Here is a 12,754-nt window from a genome sequence, read left to right on the forward strand (position 1 = left end):
GAGTTTTGACCTAAGACTCAGTTTTGACATAGGCCTAGTCCACTACACTTGGTAAATGTGTCAGGATTCCTTAAATGTGTCCTATTTGCAGATGATACCACATTTTTTGTTTGGGTAAAGATGTAGAACGGATGTTGGAGTTGATGCAGATGGAATTTGTAAAAATACAAACTTGGTTTAAACTTAATAAATTATCATTAAACTTAGATAAAACTAATTATATGATATTCAGTAATAAAAAGAGAACTGTTGATGTAAAATTAGGCATGGTGGAGACAAATCTCAAATACATATTCTGAGCGCTAACAGATTGTGCAAGATGTTTGTTTAAATTAGGGGTTGAATAGACTAGTCGACTAGTCTATTCTAGGACATCTCACAAGTTTTTATATTTCACGTTGACTAATCACAGTCACTGCCTCCCGCCCTGCTGTTCCCAGTCCTATTCCACCCCATCCACGTGGTGGATTAAATAAAATAAAACTAAGAACAGCGGGGCAGGCGGTGGTGGACTCCATCACCGCCTGCCCCGCTGTTCTTAGCCTTGTTTTTTTACGTGCCGCACGTTCTTCCACTTTTGCAGATTAATAATAGTTTTGGTTTTCCTGTGACTTATTTGCAGTATGATAAATGGTAGGAACATAAATATACACCCAATGTTTTGTTGTTCTTTTTTTTGTAAATCATAAATTATGTTTGTAATATTTTTAGCGAATATGATCTAGCGTCTTGAGTTCCTATGACATCAATGACTAGTCAGTGTCGACTTTTATCATGTTAATATGACAGTCGACTTTAAAAAATATGTAGTCGTTCAATCCCTAGTTTAAATTTAGTCACTGATTATTATAAATTACTGCACAGATTTCAATGAAACTATCAGGAAATAATTGGGTGTACCTATACAACTGATTACCTTTTGGAGCGGATCCAATTTAAGGTGGTCTCCACAGCCAATGAACCTTATGAAACATAAATAGATATAATTCAGACAGTTTTGCAGATTTAGAACTCAACTTTATTGTGGTAATAGAAAAACATAATTCACAGCACTAACTTCAAGCGCTACTCATTGAATAAACTCATTGCTTAAATCATGAGATCAACTGCTACGGTCAACCCAGTTTGCCAGTCAGCAAAATATCTCATGAACCTAGAAGGATAAAAAAAAAAAAAATTGGAAAATATTCTTCATATCTACATTTACAGCTGATTAACTTTAAAAAAAGTTTTATTTATTTCTAGTTCTATTTAGTTTCAGACATTTAGCTAAAAATTGATGTAGTAGTTGCTAAAAGTCTTGAACAACCCATACTCTCAATATGACATTTCACATTTCATTGTGTATAATGTTTTTTCGAGGTTTGCCCATGCATGGACATTGTTGTTTGCCCAAAACTGTTACAATTCAACAAAAGTTGACCTTACTCTAAAACTCTAGCATGAAAGAAGGAATATCACCCACACTGAAGTAATGTGGTGACAGGCATTCCTTGAATTTAACTTTTAGTAAGCTTGACATGCCTTCAAATCACCTTCTCAATGTCTTAGTCTAGTTTATGCTTAAATTAGGAGTTTGTTCTGTTTGCACACCGACAGGAACATTCTGTTCAGCCTGTGACTGAGTCAGCCCCATGGCACAAACTGCAAATATTTCATCACATCCACTGAAAACTGTAGTAACTTTCAGAACTCGAATGATGGATTGCATGTCGTGGTGACTGCGAGGTTACAGTGAGAGGCAGAGGTTCTGGCTCATGTACTGCAAAATGGTTTTGAATGTCTTAATGTGTATGTCACACCAAGATAGCTAAAAAAACAAACAAACAAAAAAAACAAGTAGTACACCGAGGTCCCCTGTCACTGATGAATTTGAATAGTGAATGTTTGTGTGGAAATTCTGGGTTTTTCCATCCACTAACACCTCTTACAGCTCCAGAGTGGCAGGATGGAGCCAGTTAACCATAGCTATCTCTAGTCTGCTAATGAGAACCTATCATAATTAAGGCTGTTGGATCAACTAGTCACTGCTGGAACTCTGTCCATTACCTGGCACTGTGTCCTTCACTAGTGGAGATCTGTGTCACCCAAGATTACACTAACTTTGTTTCTCCTTGTGGTCCTCGTAGCTCCAGTGATTCAGTTCTTTGTTCCCTGGGTTACCCTTGAGTCATCTCTTGGCCCATACTCCCTGAGTTTCTCTGGATCCCTCCTTATGGAAATGGTACAGGTGGCAGTTCCAAACAACAACCAAACATCTACCATCCAGCCTTAAGGTCTGCCCTGCCACTTGCCATCTTTATGCCCCACTTACCTGGTCACCTTGGTCTTCTCCATCACCCTGGAATCCCCTGGTCTTTACCCCCATCCTGGGAAAGAAGAAAACCAAGAAAGCCTTAGCAATTATATTTTTGGACTACAATAGTCCCTCGCTACTTTACCGTTCGACTTTCGCGAAGTCGGGTTCCGGTGGGGGGTCGGCTGTGGTTGTGTGTGTGTGTGGTCGTTGGTGGTGTATGGCGGCGGTTTGGGGAGTGGCTTCGCTTTGACGGGGTGCTGGCTGGTCGGCCTGGTGTGACATTTACGGTGGGGGGTGCTATGTGTGGGGGGAGGGTGCATTGGTGGCATGCTGGGGCCTCTCCAGGCCTGTAGTGTGGGGCTGTAGGGATGCCTGATCATTGGTGCGCAGGGCCGGCCTTCCTCATCTGCTGCTTCCTGCTGCTCTGGCCCCCAGCCTGGGGCTGACTTGCGGTCGCTGTCGGGTGTGGGGGGCTCATGGACAGCCCGACAGAGGCTCTGCCGGGCTGTCTGTGTGCCTGTTTATGTCTCGGGTTGGGTTTTAGGTGGTCCCCTCTCTTGGATCAATTTTGGCCCCCCATTTAATGTGTCGTGCTCCCCTCCGGTGGTGGGCCCCCCTGCCGCCGGTGCATTGGCGGCTCTCTGCATCTGGGGCTGGGTGGTGGGGTGTGTGAGGGCCTGCCCTGGTGGCTGCCTGCCAGGGCGTGGGTGCCCTGGTTCTGTCGGGCCTCTGTGTGTGTGTGGGGGGGGGGTATGACCTCCCTGGTATGACCTGGTATGGCTCAGTGTCCATGGCCGGATCCACTCTGGAGGGGCGGGTTGCCGGCGGGGCCTGTGGACTCGTCGCTACAGCCTCCTGGGGTTTCTGCATTGTGGTTGCTGGGGATCGCCCGGGGCTTCCCTTTGATTCTCTCTCTGGGGAGGTGCAGGTTTCCCTGTTGGGGTACTCCCAGAGCTCCGGGCTTGGGGACCACTGTGTGTCTGTGGCTCTGGTCTTTCCTGTGTTACCACTGTGTCCTGTGGGGACAGGTCTGTGGGTCCCCACATCCACTATTGAACATTTTTATGGAGAAACCTTATAGTGACAAGCATGCTCACACAGGTGTTTAGATCCAGGTGTTTATCAGATACACACTCAGTTGGGTTGTGGATACCACTAAATATATCTTGTATTACCATGTACTGTATAAAATACTTTCTAATGATGTTATAAGTATCATTATATATGTTGTTTGTTGTTGTGGTTTCTTGGTTTGTCTTGTTTTTTTTTTTTTCTGAAGGTCTAGAGGCAGACTTCAATGATGTAGATTTGTGTTCTCTTTATCCCTCTCTCTCTCCTCTATTCCTATCTCCTTCTTTACCTTTTGATATGAAAATATAAGGTGTTAAGTTGCCTTTATGCCTATTCAAACATATATATATTGTGTGTGTTACTTATTCAGAATTAAATGTCTAAAATTGCCATAAAAGCAAGGGTGGAATGATATAGAAATTATTATTTTAATGCTTTTATGTCAATCTAGACCTATATTACACTTATTTAAACACACTTATACTCACTTTTGATGCAGCTTATCTGCTTATTTAGTCAGGCCTGTGCTGCAGATGTGTTTTGGAGTAATTAAAGTTCTCTGGGGATGCTCTAGCCAGAAGATTGGGCCCAATCTTAAGGTTACAGTGACCCAGGTTTTGAAGGACATGTTTATGAAACCATCGCTCTGTTGCACAGACTGCTTTGATGAAGGAAAAACAGATTTAATTAAATCTGTCCTCCTGGCAACCATCAAAACTTGCTTTGATCTGCTCTCACGCGATCCGGTCAGGGAAGAAGGTATATAAGAAATGTATCAAACAACTTAATCTTGGGGAGTCCTGTGATGGATCAGCCGCGCGCTGGTGCCATGCACCAATTTTGATGTGATTCTTCTTTACCTGGGTCGAAAACGACTTCCCGGCCAGTGTCACGGTGAGAAGTTATTTCATATCAATCTGTGTGTTAAGAGTGTACATGTTTATTGCTTGGCTGTTTTCTGTGGCAGGTTAATAAATGACACTTATTTATCCTAGCAGTAACAGCTTCCTTGAGTCTTTTATTTTTCCTTCTGGTCTGAATATCTGTGCCGACCGTTTCACGAGCCCTTTTGATAAAGAATTTCACAATACACCTTTTAACCCTTCTCTCACTTTTCTGCTTTGTTTTCTTCTTTGTTTTTATATATATGTCCATAGCCATCTTGGATTGTGATATGAAAACCAGCTTTTTAAAAGGAAACTTTCTTACACCTAGATGCACCAAACACCAAAATAGAAGCTCACTTATTTTTCTATTTATTGCATATCCAACATGCATGGACAGACAGACAGAAGGTATTTCCAATTCCCACTTATTGCTCCGCAATGGGGACAAAACTGTCAAATTATGTTGGCCACTTGTGCATTCAAGCACTAATGTTAAAGTTATACAAACATCTGTTGTTTGCAAACTCCAAAGGTCAGTAGCTCAATGTCGACATAAAGCTAACCTGAAATTAAAAAACACAAAAATCTTAATAACAGAGTAACATTTGGTTTTAAGTGTGATAACTAGCATCCAGGATCCAAAGGTCTTGGCAGGATGCCCCTGCCACCTGGCCACCAGGGCAACCTGACACCTGGCAGGACCAACTGTGTTCTACCTACAATAAGTGTTTCAGAGTCTGGCCAGATGGTTGTGCGAAGAGGGATCACACATGCAGGCAAATGCACACTCACAAACATACAGTTTGGCATTCAGTTTCCACAAACAAATTATTTATGTGAGCCAGATGCCCTGTAGATGTGCAGGGACTGGTCGTGTTTCTTAATTTGTTGTTATAAAAAGGATTGGTTTGACTGATAAGTCTTAAAATTGAGCTAAAGGATAACAACTACAATTGTTTACATTATATATATATACAGAAGGGTTATTGTAATTAAATAGGTTTGCATAGGAATTCACATGAGGTTATATGGCGTTCACATAAACTCCCATGAACATCACATGTTATTCAGTAGGTTTGGGAATTCACATGGCCTTAACAGGGTTTCACATGGGCTTTAAGTAGGGTTCAAACAAAATCTTATTTCACATGCATTTCCATGTGTTTAACAATGGTTTCACATAAATTTCACCAAAAACTTTACATAGGGTTCAAATAAAATGCTAATAATTTCACTTGTTCCCCATTATATTTATACAAGATTCCTGTCTATTTTCTTTTACTTGTAATTTTATGGATATCAAAAGGGATTTCTTTTGTTGTTGCTTCAAATAAATCTTAGATTATTCAATTTAACTCGGAGTCCATACGAAAACCTGTTCATTTAACAATTTAAGTGGGAATAAGCATCAGACATGCGTCACATGAGTTTAACATGGATTTAAAATTAAAAATATTGGGAAGTTCATATAAAAATGTCATGTAATACCATAATACCATCACATGTAAATTAAAGCTGGCTTCAAGTCAGACATAAGATTTTACATGATATTAACATAAACTGTGATAGACTTGCGACCTGTCCGGGGGGTACCCCGTCTCTTGTGATAGCTGGACATGGCACCAGTGACCCCTGAGACCCACACAGGAAGAAGCAGGTAAAGACAATGAATGGATGGATAAACAAAAACTCATAAAATAGCTACATGTACTCTCATAGGTTTCACAATATATTTTTCATGTGATCCATGCAAAATAAATCACTTGTAATCTCTTAAGTATTGCATATGAATTTAAATTTGTTTCATGTACATTTTATATGAGATTTTAAACAAGTTTGTATCAATGGCATTATTTACCCAGAGCAAACGGACTGAAGACAACAGACTCAAAATCTTTATATAAATAAATTATTGCATATATATATATATATATATATATATATATATATATATATATATATATATATATATATATATATATATACACACACACACACAACTGGAGACCCTGGGAAACCTGGAGAGGAAAGAAAAGTGCCAGGAACTGGGAGGAAGAACTGTTAGATAGTGCAGGCTGTTGATCTCTTACAGGCAGGTAGGTGAGAGGTAACGATAAGAGGAGGGCAGAGGATTCCAGGTAGGTCAGGTCCAGTTTTTAGTGCAGATGGAGCATGGAAGCAAGTGGTTGGATTGCAGCGGAGAAGCTGAAGGAGATCCACAAGGAGGTATAGGAACTCACAGGTGGGTACAGGAGTCGAGTTTTCTTAGAAGGTGATAAGGATCCCATGACTGGAGGCTCAGGAAACAGGTTCTGTAAGAACGTGAAGAAAAAAACAAGGTAATACTTATATCTGAGAGTTAGCACAAGTAGGCCATTAGCACAAACACCAGTAGATAAGTAATGCTTCAGCAGGGAAGGAAGCTCTTCTGTAGCCTCTTGTAGTCCTGGAGCTCGTTAGTGGACTGATCCCCAGCTGCTTCTTGTTGGTGCCACCCTGGACTCACGAACCTGCAGGAAGAGCTACTGTATGTAATCTCAGAAGATTTGATGTTCACATAAATCTTTTTGCGTTTATTTTTTTTTACATGGGATCTCATCAGTGGTGGGATGCAACAAAGTACAAGTACTTTGTTACTGTACTTACAGTAAGTACATTTTTCATGTACACTGTATCTGTACTTTACTTAAGTAGAGTTAAATGTGGGTACTTTCGACTTTTACTCCACTACATTTTACATGAAGTATCTGAGCTTTCTACTACACTACATTTCTATAATGCGTTGTGTTACGTTGCATTCACATTGCAGTTTTTTAAATTTGTTCGTTAGTTTGAAAGTAACCAATGGTGAGAGGGGAGTTGGTCCATTGGATCACTGCAAAGTGGGCAGGTAACGTTAGACCCACCTTCAAGAAGAGCTGGACCAATGATGTATATTCTAGTATATATGTCATTGAGCTGGGTGCACCCACAGCACCACTAACACAACCAAAATGGATTCCACCGTGGAGAGTCAGCCAGAAGATATGCTCCACCCATGGCCTTATCGAAAGATTATCGAAAGATTATTGAAAGATTATTAAAAAACTAATGAAAGACTATTCAGTACAGCAGGACAGATTCTCCAAAAGAGCCAGACTGGACTCAAAAAACTTTGAAAACCAACTTATTCTGAACTTCAACAAGAAATTCTTGCTGCAATATTAAAATGTGTCAGTTCATTATGTTAGGAGACAAGACATGTCTCCAAATGTCTCGACACTCAGGTCCAAGTTTTGAAAATGGTGTCAGGAAGTTAAAATATTGTTCACTATTGACCCATTACAAGGTTGACTTGACAGTATTTTAACTAGAGTTGATGACAAACTGGAGTTGAAATGATCAGAGCTTGTTCCTTTGTCAGGTGTGTAGATGAACAGATGCTGGGATATATTCATCATTTAACGCGAGTTCCTCATTTTTCTGGACTGAATAAAATGTGCATTGAATTTAAGGAAATGCAAACGTGAGACGTCATTTAAATTTGACCCATCAAAATGAATGCGGTCATTTATTTACAGAATCAAATTTAACATCAAACATTTACATTAATTTGGCAAATTATGAAAATAACAACATAAGCAATCAATCAGGAAAAATCATACGGCCATGATTTTACCGTTGCTGCACCACAGACATTTATAAAACTGTACAACTATGATCTTTTACCCACACGGATGTGAATAAGCACTTTACACAGACATTTCTAAATATCTGGGAGAATTTCTACTTCATAGGAAAGTTTAAAGATGGAAAGAAGTTTAGAGGGAGTAAAGGATGGGGTTTGAGGGAAATTGAATGTTACCAGAACCGACACTCTCCATCAGAAGCCCAGCTCGCCTCGGTACGCTTGGTAGGAAACTTGACCCATTACCTCTCTGATGATAATCAGCAGATATGGTGTTCCGTTAACGCTACCGGTCCAGCGTCTCCTTAGAATGGCTGTTGCCCGTCAGAAGTAGTGGCGAGGCTCTGTTCGACACACATTCACCTCAGTGGAAAATGTTATAATCCCATGGAACTCGGAAGAGCTTCGTTGTCATGTCAGGAACTCCAACAGCACTCCATCAGAACTTTAGCTCTCGTGTAGTTTACAGAACTCCCACAGAACTCTTGAAGTCTGACAACTCTCCAACTCTGTAACTCCGTGAGTCTGTGAGTCTGTTTAACCAGGAAGTACTGACATTTTAAAGGCTCTTTCCCGGTTCACTTTTTGGGATTTTTCATTGGTCAGAAACGACCAGAAGGGGTGTGTTTTTGTGACGTAATAGGTTAGAGACAGCGAGAATTGTTATGGGACAGCTCAGAAATGTTCTCACAGACCGAGAGGGTTCTGTTTTGGCGTGCCTAAGACACAGGTGCAAAACATCTCTATTTACGTCTGAGAGGATTCTAAAACATGACAGTTTTAACATAACAACTTGTTTTTCGTTTGACTGTAACCTTGTAAACGCACACACTTGCTCATTCAAAAGACAGAAAATCAAGAAATGCTTATTCAGGTGATTTCTTCTCTGAATGAGGAATAAAAATCATTACTTACTGTTTATGTAAAATAAAAATGAGTAGTTCTTTTCAACCTGTAAAGCATTGAGTGAACTAACACAACTTGATTATCAAAACATTTGTAAGACAGTAATGATTATAAAAAGAGAGTGTTCTTTTCACTTGAATCTTCAAGAAAGAAAGTCTCAGGATGGGTGAACCTGTATTTATGGAGTCAAATACATGAAATGACAGCTTCTGTCCCACAAGGTTCTAAAGGTCAAGAGTTTTGACCTTAGACTGGGTTCCGACGTAGGCTTAGTCCACTACAGGTGTTTCTAATGCTCCTTTTTTCAGGCAGACAACTTTTATTTAAATGTGTTTACTGCAGTTAAAAGTTTTGTTTTGTGTTAAATAAAAACTTTCAAAGGTATAATCATTCCTCTTTCTTATTTGGCTTAATGTCATTTAACTCTACATGTCATCCCTGAAATTCTGATTCACAGAATCACAAGTCCAAGTGTGAACTGTGTCACAGAGTAAACACAATAAAAACATGCATTATATTATAGTTTTTCTTTTACATTTTATTGCTGGATGTAACTGGGACCCTGTGTACATAATTTCATTCCACCACATGTGGTGCGAATGACAATAAAGAATCTCTGAATCTGAATCTGCAGCATTCTTCATTAAAATGGCTCAACATTATTAATGTATTACAGGAAATATACATGTGGTAGGCACGCCTAATGATATTGTAGACCATTGCATTAGGTAATACATTCAGCAAGTACTTTTACTATTAATACTTTAAGTATTTTTAAAGGCAAGTATTTATTTAATTTTACTTAAGCAAAAATGCTAATGTGGTACTTGTACTTTTACTAGAGTACATTTTTGTCTGTTTATTTGTACTTTTACTTAAGTACAGTTTTTGAGTACTTTCGCCACCACTGGATCTCTCAGATTTCACACTAAAAGTTTCATGTGCTTCATATGAGGATTTACATGGTGTTCCCATAAAATATCATTTATACCATGCTAAACCATAAATTTCATGTTTCATATGACAGTTACAGGGGAATTCATTATAATTACTATGCAATCCTATACACTTCACAAATCAGTTTAAAAATATTTTACATGCTTCTTTATAAATGGCTCCAAAACCACACATTTTTTGTGTTTCCCATGTTATTGAAATGTTTTTACACAATTCATTTAGCATGTGATGAATCATGTGTCTTTGCTGGGGATCACATGTGTGCACTTGTAGTTTCTTTTCTTACTATATATGGGATGTTACTGATAACGTGTCTTTCAAAAATTATAAAAGATTTCTTATGTTCACATGCTCTGTACATTTATGATTGTGACAAAAAGTACCTAAACTGACTTTACCAGACTTTGTTCGTACAAGACAGAGTTTTGTACACTAAAAACATACAGTTCACAAGAAACATCTGTTCTTCCACCCACATACTTTTAGAGAGAGAAACATGTTTCCCTTTCGAGCTGAAACAAAGGCTAAACTCCAGATTCTGAACAAGACAAATGACAAATAGAGAAAAAGACAGACAGAAATATACAATGTAGGCATGCGCTTTTCAAATCCTACTTCAGAGAATGAGTGGGTGAAACAAAAGCATGTGCTAAGTGACAAACAAAGTGATGAAAGCTCGGAGAAAGAAAAAACGAAAAAGATGACACGTTTCTTTTATTTGCTGAGAGAATGCCTGCTTATCAAAGCAAACACAATACTGAAACATCTTTTTTTCCCATCTTCCTTTTGTTCTTGCCACAATCTTATTTGAAATCATATGGCACAAAAATCACAAGGATGTTGCCTTTTTCTTCCCAACCATGGGTAACTGACATACATTTTCAAAACGGACATGAGTTGTTTTCCAAGAGCCTTTGGCAACAAGCTTTGATGACACTTAAAATAAAGGAAAAAAAATAAAAAATGACTTGAGGCTCATTTTATTGAATTTTCCCATTTTGGAAGATAAAACCAACATGTGGAGGGCAGATATGACATCTTTTGATTCATATGTCTAAGATAGTGTCAGGATTTTGTGATATTTGGTGTTAAACTCAAAGTGCAGGCAGACCACTGAGACTCAGAAGAAAAATAGGAATTAATTTATTAATGAAAACAAAACAAAGCTGACGGGGCAGCAAACTTACATAATCACAGGGGGACATGGAGAACAGAAATATGACACCATACCGGTAATCCACGGACAAATGAGAAGACACAAAAATGGAGAATATAAAGGAACACCAACAAAAGATACTGAAGAACACCTGGGGTGATTGGGATAAGGGACAGGTGTGACAGGAGCTGACAACATGGGGGAAAACTATGGTGGCCGTCTGGCCGACAGGTATAAATGCACACCAAACAGCCAAATGTGCTGTGAATGGCAAATCGTGCAACAAACACATGTATGATACAAACACAAAAAACAAACACAAACACTAAAAACAAACGCAAACACAAAAAAATCAAATGCAAACACAAAAAAAATATGGAAACACATGCAAACACAAAAAACACATGCAAACACAAAACAAATGCAAACACAAAAACAAATGCAAACACATAAAACAAATGCAAACACAAAAAACACATGCAAACACAAAAAACACATGTAAACACATGCAAACACAAAAAACACATGTAAACACATGCAAACACAAAAAACACATGCAAGTACAAAAACACATGCAAACACAAAAAACACATGCAAACACAAAAACACATGCAAACACAAAAACACATGCAAACACAAAAACAGATGCAGACACAAAAAAACATGCAAACACAAAAAGAACACATGTAAATACAAAAAATAAATGCAAACACAAAAAACAAATGCAAACACAAAAAACATGCAAACACACAAAAAAAGCAAACATAAAAAACATGTAAACACAAAAATAAATGCGAACATTGCAAACGTTACAAACAGTGAAAACAACTGCAAACAGTGAAAACAACTGCAAACAGTGAAAACAACTGCAAACTCGCACCACAAAATGGAAGTGCTGCAGACCAGTAGGGGCATTCGAACAAAGAACAATTTATAAAAGAAACTTGGAGGAAGAAAGACGTTTGCCTTTTTTTCCCTGTATATCTCATGTCCACCCTCCAGCTCAGTAGGTGGTGGTAATGCACCTTACAGTTGGTTTGCCATCCGCCATAAAACAATACAAGAAGAAGAAAGATGTTTGGCAACCGCAAAAAAAATCACAGAATGCAGTGACTGACACATGAGATGCAAACTTGTAAATCAAAGTCTGCAGAATGCTAACATTACCCACATAACTATGCTGCTATTCTATAATATTGTAAAAGACTGAATCAGAATCAGTTTATTATTGCCATGTCAATGAACGAGGTTCACAAACTAGGAATTTGCTTCGACATAAAGGTGCGAATTGTAATAAAGTAAAATAAAGTAAAAATGAAAACATTACATAAAACATGTGTACACCCATAAATAAAGTAAAAATAAAAACATAACATAAAACATGTGTACACCCATAAATAAAGTAAAAATTAAAACATAACATAAAACATGTGTACACCCATAAATAAAGTAAAAATTAAAACATAACATAAAACATGTGTACACCCATACAATAGAAAACAATAAAAAAGCTTAGAAAACAGTACAGATGGAGTATTCAATTATAATACAGATGTAATGTGACCAAAGCAGAAATTATGAGGTAAATGTGTTTTACTGCATGTTTGAATGAATAAAGTATAAACAAACCTTTTCTTTCTTCCTCTTCTCCTTGAGATATTTATTTGCAATTTACAAATATTTTTCTTCCTCCAAGTTTTGTTTATGATTTATTCTTTGTTCGACTGTCCCAGTGGTCTGGAGCACTTCCGTTTAGTGGAGCAAGTTTGCAGCTGTTTTCACTGTTTGCAGCTGTTTTCACTGTTTGCAGC

This window comes from Nematolebias whitei, chromosome 12 (assembly GCF_014905685.2).
Source record: "Nematolebias whitei isolate Nwh7 chromosome 12, NemWhi1, whole genome shotgun sequence".
NCBI classification, from domain to species: Eukaryota; Metazoa; Chordata; class Actinopteri; order Cyprinodontiformes; family Rivulidae; genus Nematolebias; species Nematolebias whitei.